Source organism: Eschrichtius robustus, chromosome 3 (genome assembly GCF_028021215.1).
Source record: "Eschrichtius robustus isolate mEscRob2 chromosome 3, mEscRob2.pri, whole genome shotgun sequence".
Lineage (NCBI taxonomy): Eukaryota > Metazoa > Chordata > Mammalia > Artiodactyla > Eschrichtiidae > Eschrichtius > Eschrichtius robustus.
The window spans coordinates 81,944,291-81,961,559 of record NC_090826.1 but is presented as its reverse complement, the minus strand read 5'-3'; the positions used below and the strand labels follow the sequence as shown (position 1 = coordinate 81,961,559).

General features: G+C 38.9%; 1 non-coding gene across 1 annotated transcript; it reads right to left on the bottom strand.

Moving 5' to 3' along the window:
• Nucleotides 1-12,347: 12,347 nt before the first annotated feature.
• On the bottom strand, nt 12,348-12,450 carry LOC137763134 (U6 spliceosomal RNA). The gene has a single exon (XR_011073702.1). It is a non-coding gene; the product is annotated as a U6 spliceosomal RNA (small nuclear RNA).
• Nucleotides 12,451-17,269: the final 4,819 nt, after the last annotated feature.

The following is a 17,269-nucleotide window of genomic DNA, read 5'->3' as shown; positions in this document are numbered from 1 at the left end:
TGTTCACGTTATCACAAAGAAAGGATTCAACAAGTTAATTTGTTTTCTTGTCTTTCCTAAAAAAAAATTTCCCTTACTCAAATCCTCCTGTACTCCAAAGCAGTGTCTGTTTCAAATGTTAACAACAGCACAAACCTAAAACCTTCATGACATTCAGACACAATTGCCTTTTGTGTCGAGGACACAGCACAAGAAATGTGGAACAGCAATTCCCTGGGGCCTGGAAGGTGTTCATTACCAGGGCAGATGCTTAGAGTTTCTGGTGAGAGCTAAATGCCAAGTCCTAAATGACAGAGGCAGCCATAGCCACACATTCCTTGATAAATTTACTTTTCTGTGTGTTTGTGATATGCAGGGTTTTATTAAGTACAGGACCAGGGCAAGGGGCCTGGCAAGGGCGCCTCTTGCCTGGATTAAGGTGAGGTACTTTCTGGAAACATCACAACCACCAAAGATCACCTGACTTGAAATGTCTGAGCTCCTCCCTATTGGCCTGTTCTTCCGGACTGGCCTCAATGACTCAGACTTGATTGGGAGGTTAGTGAATGGGGAATAGAAAGGGAGTTGGAGGATTTCTACATATATATTAGAAATAGCAAACATCTACTGAGACCTTACTAAGTGCCAGAGTCTATGCTAAGCGTTTACTACATTTTCTCATTTAATCTCAAAACTGCTTTAGCAGTAGTTCATTATCCCCATTTTACAGATGAAGAAAAGTATGCCACAGCCAATCACAGTGGAACACAGGGATTTTTCGAATCTAAGCCTGCCTTAAAACTGTACTAAAAGAAGGACCTTGTACTCTAAAAAATTCGTAAATGTGTATATTTGACTTCGGAATATATTCCCTGATGTATTTTTGTTTGACTAAGGGGTAAACATTCTTTGGCTTAGACTAACGACAATTGACTTTGTTTAAAAATAAAGGTGAAACTGCAGCTAGTAAACTGTTGTCATCTTTTAAGTTATCAAAATGAACCTGAGGCTTTACAAACTTCCAGAAAATTAAGACTTAACAAAATTCTGATCAGTTTGAACTAAGGAACGTAGCTTGTTCACTAGATGAAGCCCATATTATTAGAAGTAGGAGAGAAGCCCTTTAAGCTAAAGAAGAGAGTCTCAGGACAAATCTGAGAAGTCCAGAACCACTTTATTAGATGGTTAGTTAATACATGAAAGTCAAAAAGTTTAAATGATTCAGTAATATTTACATGTTTTCCTGGAGACTAGATTTATAGTAAGTTATTAAGAAAAAGTTTGAATGTCTAGGGATTACTAAACTTTAGAGGTCAGTGCTGATTGCAGGGCAGTTATCACCTACCTGCTCACCTAATAAAATCTATTACTGCCACAAAATCCATGGGGGTATGATATTAGGGGAAAGAAGCAGCTGGCTAGGAGTTTGTTAAGTGGTAAGGAACCTACCTGCGAATTAAAAGTATGTGTCTTCTTCTTTCCTGGAACCATCAAAATTAACTATAGTCTTATTTTGCCAGTTCTTCAAGGCTTAAAATATATGACTAATGACAAACTCCATAAATCCTTTTGAGATTCCACTTGTTAAATGACACTAATAATATTTGTCTCCCTCTTTAGTTACTTTGGAAATATAAGGAGGACCCAAGGTACACACAAGAAAGCCTACCAAGTTCTTTGGGAGAAACAACATAAATTATTGTGGCTGATTGTCCCCTTAGGACATGACAGTAAAACCAGCTTCTGGATTCTCCCTATTTCCTGAGTCAACTTCTTCAAGGAAATATTGCTAACAAAAAAGGTGTAATTAGATCTGTTACAGACAACTTCAAAGCGATGGTCATAATGTTCTGAGTCATTCCTGCATTTCTGTGAGGGGTCAGCATCTTGAAGAGTCTGTGATTAAAGGCACAGTGTCTTGAATGGCACTTGGCACTGGCATCATAGCCATTAGATGAGTGAATACTCAGAATGACTCTAGGAGCTCCAATGGAGGGCAGGACAAGTACATGAAATGTACTTGCTATAGAGCAAATAACACCAAAAGCCTTAGAGTTATACTTGATGCCTCTCTTCTAATCAAGTTCCACATCCATATCCTGGTGGTGGCTGTATTTTTTTTTTTTTTTTTTTTAGGTCACAGCACATGGCTTGCAGGATCTCAGCTCCCCAGCCAGGGACTGAACCTGGGCCATGGCAATGAAAGCCCAGAATCCTAACCACTAGGCCACCAGGGAACTCCTGTGGTGGCTGTACTTTTATACATATATGTAGATAAAATATCTGACCACTTCTCATGCCCTGGTCTAAGCTACCATCATCTGTTACCTGGATCATTGCATTAACCTCTTAGCAGTTCTCTCTGTTTCAAAACTTGCACTCCTACAATCTATTCTCCACACAGTCAGACTGATCTTTTAAAAATATGTCAGATAATGTCACTTCTGTCCTCAAAACCCTTCAATGGCCAAAGTTCCCACCATAGCCTATGAAGCCCTACACGGTCTGTCCCTGCCACTATGTTTTTCTGACTTCATCTCCTCTCATTCCATCCCTTCCTCATTCTACTACAACTTTCTGGCCTCGAAGCCATGCCTATCTTGGAGCTTTTGCACTATTCCCTCTGTCTTGATAGCTCATCCCCCAGATATTCATGGAATGTGCTGCTTTACTTCTTTCAAGTCTCTATTCAATTGTCTTCCTTTCAGAAAGGCCCTTCTTAACCACTCCATCTAATACAGAACACACCATCACTCTCTATTCCCCATAGACTGCTTTTTCTACAAAGCATTTATTACCACCTAGCAATTATCAATTTATTTGTTAGTTTTTTAACAGTCTGTCTGCCCTCCCTACAGCAAGCACTCCCTTAAGGAAAGGAGGGACATTATCTGTTGCAGTCACTGCTGTATCACCAGCATGAAGAACAGAGCTTGGTATGCAATAAATTGAATGATAAATGAAGTGAGAATAATATCATGATAGGCGCATGATAATCTCTGATCATTTATTCTGATTATCCCATTTATCAATTGGTATGTAACAATCTACCTCAAAACAGAGGCTTAAAATAATATCATTCATTTATTTTGCTGTGAATCTGTAATTTGGGCAGGTCTCAATTTGGACAGCTTAGCTCTGGTCCATTTGGCATCAGCTAAAGCAGCTCAACTGGGGCCAGAAGGATCCACATTCAAGATGGCCCACTGACATGGCTGGTAATTTGGGCTTGCTATTGGCTAGGAGCTTGGTTCCTCTCCATGTGGGCCTCTCTATGACTTCCTTGCAGAATGGTGACTTGGTTCTTAGACTGAGAGTTCCAAGAGAACAAGGTAGAAGTGCATGGCATAGTGTGATTTCTACAGTACTCCACTGGACAAGGCAGTCACAAAGGCCCACCCAAGCAGAGAAGAGGCATGGACTTCACCTCTTACCCAGTAAGTGGCATGGTTCTAGAAGCACATGTAGAATGGGAGAGATTGTTACAGACATCTATTAAAAATACAATATTCTAGAGACTTTCCTGGTAGTCCAGTGGTTAAGACCCTGTGCTTCCACTGCAGGGTGCATGGGTTTGATCCCTGGTTGGGGAAGCAGTGTGGCCAAAAACAAAAAAAACAAAACAAAACAATCGTCTATGCTAATTAAACCAATTTTTGAGAAACCATAAAATAATTATAACAACAAATATATTGGTGTGTATGGAACTGTGCTACATAATAACTGTACTTTTTTGGGGCTCATGTTACAAGTTATGCTTAGAGTATCTCAGAAAAAAGAAATATTCAATTTCTTTCTGGTCTTCCCCTCTGGTCCTACCTTCCTTGGCTCTTTTCCAGCTTCTATAACCACCTCTTTAAAAGGGACTTCAGCCAGGACTGAATTCTTGCTCTTTTCTTTCCTCTACTATTAAAAAATTATATTAAATAAAATTTAAAATAGCAATTAAAAAGTCAATAAATGTATTCTGACCACACATCCCAAACGTTTTCTTAACTGTCTTCATTTTCAAATATTCCTTCTTTTGTGTAGTTGGATACGCATGATTGTTCATCTTTTAATTTCACGTGAGGTATTTTTTGATGTTTATAAGTTTACAGTTGATTATGGGTAGTTTGGTATTGCTTGCAGTGCCTCTGTGCACCAGAAGGAGGATTGCACTCAGAAAGCTGCCAGAGGGGCTTCCCTGGTGGCACAGTGGTTGAGAATCCGCCTGCCAATGCAGGGGACACGGGTTTGAGCCCTGGTCTGGGAAGATCCCACATGCCGTGGAGCAACTAAGCCCATGAGCCACAACTACTGAGCCTGCACTCTAGAACCCATGAGCCACAACTACTGAGCCCACGTGCCACAACTACTGAAGCCTGCGCACAGCAACAAAGACCCAACACAGCCAAAAATAAATAAATAAATAAATTTATTAAAAAAAAAAAAGAAAGAAAGAAAGCTGCCAGAAGATAAAGCTGTATTTCAAGAGAGAAAGGCCAGTAGGGAAATGAACAAATGACTTTCTCCTCTCTGTCCAAGTGTACCTGAAGAAGGGCACAGCTACTGGCTACTGTCCCAAAATATGGGAAGTACGGGAGGAGGATGCAAATGAAAAGCTGGGGGAAGTTTTTAAAGATTCCTCTATTTCCACTAACAGAGGGGCAGGAGCAGGTCAGTTTCAGGGTTTGTGCATGTGTGTCTGTGTGTATGTTTCAGATGGGGTAGGGAGGATAGGGAGGAATGCCTCAGGGAGAGAACATGGGTAATGACAGTCAGTAGGTGTCAGTAAGCGACTTCACAAAAAAAAAAACAAAAACAAAAACAAAACAGGAAGTAAGCACAGGACTTCATAGACATTATACAGTTCATATCCATGTGCACTTCTATGTTTGGCCCTAAAATATGAGATGACCTATATGTGTGCCACAACTGTCCTTTGTATTTCAATCTTCTATAATACACAGATGGACATTCTGCCTCCAGCACGGAATTGACTGTATCGCCTAGGCCCACTGTCTCCTAATTTTTGCCCCATCTCTTTAACCCATTAATACCTGTTGCCACTCTTTGGTTGAGATAAAGACCAGCTTAGTGTGGGACACCTTTTCAAGAATATCTGAGGTTCAGTGTAGTGACTTTGTATGTTCTGAAGACCTTAAGTGACTGAATCACTTCTGGGATAGCTTTAAATTTGAAACCACCAAACCAGAAAGACTCCAGACCATTATGGGCCCCAGGGCCAGGGTAGTGTCAAAGAGGGAGAATGGGCTTTAGTATCTGCACAATGTTCATTAGCACCATAGTCATTGAATAGACAATTAGTATTTTCTCAATTTCTGTAAAGTGTTATATAAATGCAGCTTCGAGACCTGTTCTCCCACCCTACCTTCCCCCATAGAAAGCTGCCTGTCCCAGGCCCCTGCCACGTAGGAATCCTAAATCCATCACTAGTTCCTTATCTGCAATGACCCAACAACATTTGGCTTCCTGACTTGGCTTGATGATTACAGTCTTATCTTCAGTTTTTGAGTGGGTGCAATTGAGAGTCTTTGAACTTTGCTAAACTTCAAGTCTCATACCACCAATGTAATTGTAGTGTTTACATTGGAATAACAGGTTCTGATCAGCATTAGTATGGGTTACTTAAGTGTAGTTTTAACTTCTTTGCTTTTAGTTCACTGTGCGTACTTTGGCCATTTAATCATGGAAGTAATCATTAAAACATGGTGTCATCCCAGTCATAGTGAAGTAAAGACCCAGTCCAAAAAAAAAAGTCTAAAATGGCTCTTTGCTTTATTTTTTTTTAATTTTTATTTTATATTGGAACATAGTTGATTAACAATATTGTGTTAATTTCAGATGTATAAAATGGCTCTTTGGTTTAAAACCACAAGTATAAGAATAATTTTTCATCTGCCAAAAGTATAAAATTAACATGACTTTCTAGATAGAAGACTTTTAAAATTTTGCTGTTACCATTAATTGACACATTTGTTAATGAATCATAAGTCCTTTTTCCCAGAACAAAGTAAGTTTTTTCTCTATAATAGAGTAGATAACTTTTTTTTTTTCCTACCAGAATTCTTCTCAAGGAGAGCACTTGAGAAGAAAATACTTGGTTAAGGTGCTGGTGTGAAGAGTGAGATCCCAAGGACATGTTCAAGCACCAAGCTTGCTAAATTGCTATGCAGAAAGCCAGGTGAAGAATTTGCTTTGCTTCTGGAAGGGAGTAGGGTAGATGAGAGAGAATGGAAAGCAGAGAGAGAAAAGCGAAGCTTTCTATGAATTGACCTCTCACCATGATCCCACATATCTTCAGCAAAGTCTACTAAAATTCACAAAATGTTGGTGGAAGTGAATTTCTTGTGAAAGCTCATGAAGGGCTGAGTTCTGGGAAGGCATTAATGAAAGAGGAACAAAAACAGCAAGCCCCAAAATATGAGCCAAAGGCAGAGATGGCCATGAAATCAGAAGCCACTGGGAATTAACAGAAACCTTGATTAGGACATTGTATTTTACAGATCTCAGAAACTGAGGGATTGAGCTCTCTGAGAGGAAAGGGGGTTCCCCAGCTGAATCTGAACTAATCGTCAAAGAGAATTTTTTATGGAAGGTAGAGGACTGCCTAACACGGATTGTCAAACCTGACAGTTCCTGTCAAAAAGAAAGGTAATTGTTGCCTAACTTTATAATTTGGAAATTTAAACCCATGTAATAAGAATTGGCTTTTTAAAAAAATTAATTTATTTACTTATTTATCTTTGGCTGCATTGGGTCTTCCTTGCTGCACACGGGCTTTCTCTAGTTGCGGCGAGCAAGGTCTAGTGGCTTCTCTTGTTGCTGAGCATGGGCTCTAGGCGCGCAGGCTTCAGTAGTTGTGGCACGTGGGCTCAGTAGTTGTGGCTCGCGGGCTCTAGAGCACAGGCTCAGTAGTTGTGGCACACAGGCTTAGTCATTCCGCAGCATGTGGGATCTTCCCAGACCAGGGCTCAAACCCGTGTCCCCTGCATTGGCAGGTAGATTCTTAACCACTGTGCCACCAGAGAAGTCCCAAGAACTGGCTTTTTTGTATTACCTTAAAGCATCTACTAATTGTGTTTTTTAAAATTTTCTCTTCCATCTCCAAAATTTTGGAGAAATATATCTCATTTTTAAGCAGTTAACTGGGGCTTAAGAATGGAATTCTGATATGCCCAAGTATCAACTTTGATAAATCTCCCCAGAACTGATTTATGTTCTGCTCTATTATAATTTACTCTATTCCTCTGCACCTTGTTTCTCTGGGGTGAATGTTAAGCTGTACCTGTGAAGGCCTAGGTTTTAGGGTGAGCAGCTTCTAGATTTCAGCATGGCTCCAGGACTTATTATCTCTCTGAGACCCAAATTCTTTTTTTTTTTTTAACATCTTTATTGGAGTATAATTGCTTCACAATGGTGTGTTAGTTTCTGCTTTATATCAAAGTGAATCAGCTATACATACACATATATCCCCATATCTCCTCCCTCTTTCGTCTCCCTCCCACCCTCCTTATCCCACCCCTCTAGGTGGTCACAAAGCACCAAGCTGATCTCCCTGTGCTATGCAGCTGCTTCCACTAGCTATCTATTTTACATTTAGTAGTGTATGTATGTCCATGCCACTCTCTCACTTCGTCCCAGCTTCCCCTTCCCCTTCCCCATGTCCTCAAGTCCATTCTCTATGTCTGCGTCTTTATTCCTGTCCTGCCCCTAGGTCCTTCAAAATCACTTTTTTTTTTTTTTAAGATTCCATATATATGTGTTAGCATACAGAATTTGTTTTTCTCTTTCTGACTTACTTCACTCTGAGCCCCAAATTCTTTATCTGAGAAATGGCAATAATAATAGTACCTACCTCCCAGAGTTACAGTGAGAATTAAATGAATACTCAATGTTCATTTTTATTAGCAGTACTGATGGAAATATTAATGGAAACACATATAAACCCAGTTTCTATGCTAATGTTTCATAATCTTCTTAGTGTTCAGGTTTATCTCTTGAAATGGATAGGGGGAAAGTGTCAGTGTACCTGAACACAAAAGGAGTTTCTCCTGAATAGAGCTAGACATAAACAAGGTAGGCGCAGACAAATGATAACAAGGGATTATTCAGAATACCACAGCCTGAAGGCTCCATAGCTACCAAATGCCTCCTCAGCTCTTGCCTAATATTCCGTGATCAGAAATCTAGTCATTCGGGCTTCCACAACTACTGAAGCCCACGTACCTAGAGCCCGTGCTCTGAAACAAGAGAGGCCACTGCAATGAGAAGCCCGCGCACCACAACGAAGAGTAGCCCCTGCTCGCCGCAACTAGAGAAAGCCCGCGCGCAGCAACAAAGACCCAGTGCAGCCAAAAGTAAAATAAATAAATAAATTAATTAAAACACACACACACACACACACACACACACACACACACACAAGAAATCTAGTCATTTAAGTAAAGGCTTGAATTCCCTGATGGTCCAGTGGTTAGGACTCCACGTTTCCACTGCTGGGCCCCAGGGTTCGATCCCTGGTCAGGGAATTAAGATACCACAAGCCGCGTGGTGTGAGCAAAAATTAAATAAATAAATAAGTAAAGGTTTTATTCAAATGTAAATACAAATACTGCTGGTAAAGATAACCATGGAGTGAATAATTTTAAACCTTCCTTTCTTTCTTTTTTTTTAAAATTTTTATTTATTATTTATTTATTATGTTTATTTTTGGCTGTGTTGGGTCTTCGTTTCTGTGTGAGGGCTTTCTCCAGTTGCAGCGAGTGGGGGCCTCTCTTCATCGCGGTGCACGGGCCTCTCACTATCGTGGCCTCTCTTGTTGCGGAGCACAAGCTCCAGACGCTCAGGCTCAGCAGTTGTGGCTCACGGGCCCAGTTGCTCCGCGGCATGTGGGATCTTCCCAGACCAGGGCTTGAACCCGTGTCCCTTGCATTGGCAGGCAGATTCTCAACCACTGCGCCACCAGGGAAGCCCTAAACCTTCCTTTCTTAAGAAGAGGTTTTGAATGAGATTATGAAGGAGAAAATATGGGGGCAATGAACAGACTTCTGATAATCGTAAAAAGAGAGAAAAAGTTAGAAAATTGAGAAGAGGTGGGCCTCAAAGACAAACTTGAAGGATTTAGTGATTCAAATGTTAATAGTTAAGAGAGTCTGTTTGCAAAATCCTGATAATGTAGCAGATTATGAATGTGGGCAATGTTAGACAAGCCAACATGGAGAGTGGATATTTCAGCCTGTGGGTGTTGTCTTCGAAACCAGAGTGAGTGGTTAGGTTTGCTTTCCTCTCACTCTTAAATTGCTTAACCTCACCACCGGAATTTATCTGGGCTAATTTCTCTGGAAATTCATGTAGTCTTGGAAATTGAGAGCTAGAACTGAGGATAACAGTGAGTGCGCTGGCCACTCAGACCTGGGGCTCTTGGCTTTGAGGTAGTTTCCGTGATTTCACCAGAGACTTGGGGACTAAGCATACACAGGAGATCTATTCAAGACCAAAAAGATTCCCTAGAACATGGACTTGTCAGGAGTCAGACAAGCCTAGGTTTGCATCCTGACTCAACGGCTTACTCATTGTGTGACTTTAAGCAAATTACATAACTGCTCTAAACCTCAGTATCATCATCTGTAAAACAGGATTAATAATACTTACCTCATAGGGTTGTGAATATTAAATAATACAGTTCATGTGAAGTGCCTAGCATTATATTTGGTGCATAGTAAATGCCCAATAAAATATAGGCTTTTTGTAATTACTTTTATATGGAGGTATGATGGTTTGTCTTACTTGGCTAGGCTATGCTATCTATTTATTCAGTCAAACATTAATGTAAGTATTGCTGCAGTGGTATTTTATAGATGTGGTTAACATCTACAATCAGTTGGCTTTAAGTAAAGGAGATGACCTTGATAATATGAATAGGCCTCATCTAATAAGTTGAAGAACTTAATAGCAAAAACTGAGATTTCTTGGAGAAGAAATTCTGTCTCAAGTATGTAGCATAAAATCATGCTTGAGTTTTTAGTCTGCCAGCCTGCCCTACAAATTTTGGACTCAGGACTGGACCATCAACTCATGCCTGAGTTTCCAGCCTGCCAGTCTGCCCTGCAAGATTTCACATTAGCCAATCCCCACAATCACATGAGCCAATTCCTTAAAATAAAGGAATTGTTTGTGTGTGTGTATTCTACTGGTTCTGTTTCTCTGGAGAACACTGACTGATACATGGGTTGTACTATGGGCATAGATCAACGCAAGAGGTTTAGAAAATCCAGTTGAGAGAGTGGAAAGAAGGAGAGAGGGCAAGAGAGGTTCTAAGAAAAATAGGATCCTCTAAACAGCTCCAGAGACCCAATTAGAATTTCCAGAGGAAGTGGGAGTCCCTCAACTAGTGTGCAACCCAAAGTGACTGCACAAAGCTGGGCCTGGTCCCCCCAGAGGAACTTCTACTCGCTCTTACTGAGGATCTTCTTCCACTCTGAGTTGTTTGCTCAACCACACCCCTTCCTCTGTGGTCCTATGGAATTCACTGGGAGGAGGCGTCAGAGGTGCTTCTTTCCTCCTGGCTCAGGGACTGAGGACTGAAAGATGCTGTACCACAGTCATTGCAGGAACCCTGGCCCTCTCAGCCTCCTATTCCTTAGTGGCTCTGGAGAAAAGTCAGATGGGAACAAAAATCTCCTCCAACCCCTAAGGATTCCAAGGATGGACTCTTTCCTGCTGTGTGTCACTTACTGACTGTTACGTGTTTCCAAAAATACTACAGGTATAACATAGTGATTGGAATCAGAGTTGGAAGTTCCTCTCTTAGAGTCCCAAAGGGCACCCAGCTATTAATTAAAACTCAGATAAAATAACTGCTGCTTCTGGGCAATGAAGCAGTTAATTAAGCAGAATTTGTTTAGATAATACTCATATTAAAGATTCAGATTTTTAAAATTCAACTTGTCAAATGACTCAAGAACCATTCATTTCATACTCTGCTTAAAATTACTTAAAAATCAAGGCATTACTATGCTTTGAAGACCATCTGAATAAAGGGAAACCTAACAGGCACAGTACCAGTGTGGACTGTCTCAGTGAGAAGCTTTTCTTTGTATTACAAACATCAAATGCTTAGCTGATCAAACATGGCCAATTATACACACTCTTTTGTCTCGCTTAAGTTTCTTGCACCATGGGTAACTTTCTAACCTATCATTAGCATTTTCTACTTCCATCTATTCTCCCTACTTCCATTGTTTCACCTTTCTGAAATTCCAGTTTTATCAGATCATGATTAATAATGAGCTTCCTCTGATTTAAACCTGAGTACATAAAACAGTAATATCTATATTTTCTAATTAAAATTCTATAAAACTTTCTTCCCATGTAAAAAGTGTTTCCAAAGATAGATCAAGATCATTACAATATCAGTGGATATTTATTGGAAATTATGTCATTGTTTGGACAAACTAATTCTGAAAAAGTTTGAGCTGAGTTAGGAACAAATTACGTCCCATCAGGTGTTCATATGTTTCCCAGGTCCTACTCAAGGGTAGGGAAAAAGGGTCTGTGGACAAGATTAAACATGGAAAGATGTTATCCTTAGGATACTCAAGAATTCACTAAGCCAAAAAGCCCAAAAGGAAGTGATAAGGAAGGAGAAATTAATCAATGTGTGAAAACTGTTGATAAAATCTTGGATGACTCACCTGAGGAATCAAATTGAAGGGTCAGAATGGGTAGACAGTGAAACTGATGACCATGAAACTGAAAGACCAGAATGAAGAGGCAAGTATTGAGTAGATATTGATGAAGTTTTGTATTGGTAGAAATATGTTTCATCCTATTTTCCATGAAAGAAATAATTTGAGGAAGAATAAAGCTGTAAAATCATAGAGAAAATGTTGTTCATTTGACCAAAATCTGAGTTTTGATCTCATTTGTATCTCTGCCTACTCTGTGTCTACATCCAGGTGGCTCAGTGTGTTTGGGGTAAAAGCACAACCATACTGACTGCTCTCATTTTAAATTTGTGACTATGTACTTCAAGTGGGCCATTGATGATGCCTGGCAATCATATTATATTTCTCTAGTGAATTTATTTTTTCACTCTCCTAGACAACTATTTCATACTTTCCTATTAGCTACATCTTCCTCTTCTTCCCCTCCTTCTTATTCTTCCCCTTCTTCTTCTTCTTCTTCTTCTCCTCCTCCTCTTTCTTCTTCTTCTCCTTCCCCTTCTTCTTCTTCTTCTCCTTCTCCTTCTCCTTCTCCTTCTCCTTCTCCTTCTCCTTCTCCTTCTCCTTCTCCTTCTCCTTCTTCTTCTTCTTCTTCTTCTTCTTCTTCTTCTTCTTCTTCTTCTTCTTCTTCTCCTTCCCCTTTTTAATGAATGCTTCACAAATTTGCATATAATCCTTGCACAGGGGCTATGCTAATCCTCTCTGTATTGTTCCAATTTTAGTATATGTGCTGCCAAAGCAAGCATTCTCTTAGCTTCTGAAATTGCCAGTACTGTCTCCACCCTCACTCTCAGATGACTTCTCCTCTTGTTTCACTGAGAAATTATAAGCACAATCAGAAATGTATGTCCACAAATTCCCAGCATCTCTACCCACCTAAACACTTTTGTGTACAGATACCCTGCCTTTTCTCTTGTAACAATGGATGAATTGCCCATGATTCCTTCTGAGGCTACTCTTCCACGCCAGCACCTTACTCTGTGATATTGTTCCAGTAATTCTCTCCCTTCTCTCCTGCACCCTCAGTTTCCCCTTTCTGATAGATCTTTCCCATTAGCATCCAAACAAGATGTTATTTATCTCACTTTAAAAACAAACAAAAAACACTTTCTTACAACTACTCCTCCATTCTTCACCTTTCCTTTACAGCAAAGCTCTTTTAAAGGTTTGTCTGTTTCTCTGATTCCATTTTCTTTCCTCTTATTTTTTTCTTGGTCCCACTCCAGTCAGGCTTCTGCCTACACTGTTCCATGGAAACATCTCATGGTCACCAATCATTTCCATTTTGCTAAATCCAATGGTCATTTCTCTTTACCCATCAATAGCAACTGACTCAGTATTCTTGAAATACTTTTTTTCTCTTGGCTTCCCAGACACTATACACTCTCCTGGTTTCCCTTCCACTTCACTGGCTGCTCTTTCTCAGTCTCTTTGGTTAGTTCCTCTTCTCTTCAACCTTTCTAATTGTGCCCTAGCTAAGACTCAGTCTTTGAGCCTCTTCTCTTTTTCATCTATACTCACTCAGTTCAATCTTACAGCTTTCCACATATCAGTGACTATGATCCCATTTTTATAAATTAACCAACTATAGGTATTCATTTACTCAGAAATGAGACAGAAAGGAAAGAGACCAAAAAAGTCAAGGGTGATTATCATTCGGTGATGAGATTACAAGTGATTTTAATCTCTGTAATCACATTTTATACAATTAACATATTTCTGTAATCAGATTTTTAAAAAAGAAGGATACATGGCTGGAGGGATGCAGAGAGATTTACCCAAAAAAACTCTAAAACATTCTTTTCCCACCCTAAGCATCAGAACGCTTTGGAAATAATGAGAGACATGCAGATGTGAAAGGATTCTTTAGGAGTGGGAGAAAAGAAGGCTTGGTCAACAAAAACTATGCCAACTTGCTTGCATTGTCCAGGACGGGACCTGTTTATATTTCCCAGGCTCTGAATGACTGAGAGCCACAGTCATCCTCCTGGGGAAGGACAATGGGAAAGTCTGAAGGCTTGAGGATCCCAGTCCTTGAGTACTTAGGCTCCAGAATTTTCTCTGACGTAGAATAAAAATTCACTGAATATTTTGTTCCCTACAAATAGAATTTTAATAGTATTACTTCTTGTTTACTAAATCGGAGTTTTCCTCTTTAAAATTGTTTTGGTATGCAATATTTCCTCAAAAAAAGGATATCTGTGTGTAATGAAACTCAGCAACAAAATAGATGGCCTTGAACAACCCAGAAATTTACCTGGTCCCTATACATCACCAATACCTTTTCATGTACCTAGGCTACCCCTTTCCTATCCTATTCCCCTACATCTCTCCCAGAAGAGAAAACCACTAACCTGATGTCGTTGCCATTTTCATATCTATTTTAATAGTTTTGTTGGGTATGTATACTTTCTTAAACAATGTATTATTTAGTTCTTTTTAGAACTTCCTAAAAATAGTATCACATCTTATGAGGCTTTCTGCAAGGTGCTTTTGCAACTCAATATTATGTTTCTAAGGTTCATCTACACAGTTGTGTGGAGCTGTAGTTCATTCATGTTCACTGTTACATAATATCCCATTGTGTTAATATTCCATACACATTCACCTGTCAATGGATATTTGGTTTGTTTTTAATTTTTTCTATTACTAGCAATGCTGCTATGAACTTTCTTGAAACTAATATACATGTGTAAGGGTTTTTCTAGGCCAATAGCTTTCAGGCTTTTTTTCACTGCAACCCAAGCAATAAGTGTATTTTACTCTGCAGTTCAGTACACCTATATGGCACAGGGTTAGGTGTTCATACATTTCCATAGTGTAGAGTTATTGCAGGAAAACAGAAGTTATTTAGAAGTGTATTTTCAAATATTGAGATCTCGGGGATTAAAATTGATTTATCTATCTTCTTATGTTTAAGATAGAAAGGTAAATAGATAAAGTTTTTGCTAGTGACTCCTAATTTAGTTGCATTTTGGTCAGAGAAAATATTCCATATGATACCAATTGCTTGAAATTTGTTGAGACTTGCTTTATTGTCTGAAAAGTGGTCAATGTTTAGAAATGTCCCATGTCAATTTTTAGAAATGTTCAGTGTGTGCTTGAGACAAATGAGTATTCTCAAATTATTGGAGACAGGTTTCTATTCTTCCATAATAAATCAAGGTTAATTACTTTTTTAAAAAATTTAATTTATTTTTTTGGTGGCGCCTTGAGGCATGTGGGATCTTAGTTCCCTGACCAGGGATGGAACCTGCGCCCCCTGCAGTGCAAGTGCAGAGTCTTAACCACTGGACCGCCAAGGTTAAGATTTTTTAAGAATGTTTAAAACAATGTTTACAGATGAAATGATTTGCTGTAAGAATTTGCTTTAGGGGCTTTGCTGGTGGTCCAGTGGTTAAGAATCCACCTTCCAACGCAGGGGATGCGAGTTCCATCCCTGGTTGGGGAACTAAGATCCCACATGCCACGGGGCAACTAAGCCTCTGCCGCAACTACTGAGCATGCGGGCCACAACTAGAGAGCCCACATGCTGCAACTAAGACCCGATGCAGTCTAAAATAAATAAATATATTTTTTTAAAATTGCACACAATACAAAGTTTAAAAAAATTTTGTTTTAAGATACTCCAGTTCCTCTTACTCCCTCAGAAAAAAATTGCAGAGATATCTTAAACAAGATTCCCAAAATGGGGAATTCCCTGGTGATCCAGTGGTTAGGACCCAGTGCTTTCACTGCGGTGGCCCCTGCAAGCCGCGCAGTGTGGGCAAAAAAAAAAAAAAATTGCCTAAATGTGTTAGTACTTAGAGGTTCATTACATCATATCAAGGTTCCACAAAGTGTGGTCTTCCAACCACTAGCATCAACACTACTTGGGAACCTGCTATAAATTGGTCTCATCCTTAACCTACCGAATTAGAAACTGGGGATGGAACACAGCAATCTGTTTTAACAAACTCTCCAGGTGCTTCTGATGCACACTAAAGTTTGAGATTTTACCACAGCTGTCTTTTAGTTGATATTTGCCTGACTTCTTTTTCTAGTTGAAATTCTATTAAGATAATTGTACATTTATACACAGTTGTAAGAAATAATACAGGGCAATTTCTTGTACAGTTTGCCCAGTTTCTCCTAACACTTTGAAAAACTATGGTATATCATCACCAGGTTACAGACACTGATGATTTGTCTTTTTTCTATCTCTTTAAACCTTTCTATATTCTTATGTTTTAGGTATGTCTCTTGTAAATAGTTGGGTTTTATTTATTTTTTAATCCAATCTACTTTAACAGGCTAGTTCAATCCATTTACATTTATTAAATTACTAACATTTCTACTTGTTTCCACTTTCTAGTTTTTCTTTTTCTTTTTTCCTGTTTTTCTCTTCATGGCCTTTTGTTTTTTCATATTAAGGTTTAAAAATTATTGTTATCTAGTATGCTATCATATTCCATTTTCTCCCCTCTACTGACTTGAAAATTGCATATTTTATTGTTCTTTTAGTGGTCACCCTTGAAGCATTCGTAACAATATCCCAAGTTAATTCTTCCCTCCGAAACAATATAAGGGCCTTTGAACTCTTTAACTTTGGTCATCACCTTACCAACCTAAATGCTATTTTTTCCAGTTTTTTGTTTTATCCTTTTCTTTAATCTTTCAAATTAGCAATATTTATTGTTATACAGATATTTGTTTAGATTTGACTACCTGCTTACCTATATCTTTGCTGAGTAGTTCATCTCCCACCTTTTAGCTAGGATTATTTTCCTTCTTTCTTTTCCTGTTCCTGGTCTGAGACTGGCAACATTGGCATCACCTGGGCAATTATGAGAAATGCAGACTCTTAGGCTCCTCCTCAAGATCTACTGAATCAGTATCTGCATTTAATACAATCCCTGGGTGATTTGTATGCATATTAAAGTTTGAGAAGCATTGTCCCAAAGTGTTCCCTTTCAAAATTCTGTTAGTGCAAGTCTCCTGTGGTAAACATTCTCAGTTCCTATTTATCCAAAAAGATCTTCATTTCACCATTCATCTTGAATGGGTGCACAGTTCTTCATTAACAATTATTTTCTCTTAGCATTTTTAATGACCTCATTTCTCTGCCTTCTAAATTATTTGCTTTTAAATTTGCTGTTTATCTAATTGCCATTCATTTCTCTCTGGCTGCTACTGAGATGTTTTCTTTGACACTATTCTGTTTCACTACAATGTTTTCAGCTTTGGATAGATTAGGAGTTTTCCTTGTGGTACAGATTTGGGAAGATCTAAAAAATCTAGAGTGAATAGTTATATTAAAAAAATAAGTGGATAGAGCTCATGGAGTCATAGGTGATAGTTTTACAAATGATTGATAATTTCTTGGCTACATATAGATGGTAATAAATCAGACCTGATTGTCATTCAGGCAAAATGTACAATAGAAGTGAATTACATTGTGTTTTTCTTATTGCTGGATGTTAATTGTGACTTGAATTAGATGTTACTTGAGACTCACAAAGCTACAGTTTTGCCTTTTTTATACTTAAGTATACTTAATTATTACAAAAACTTTATGGATC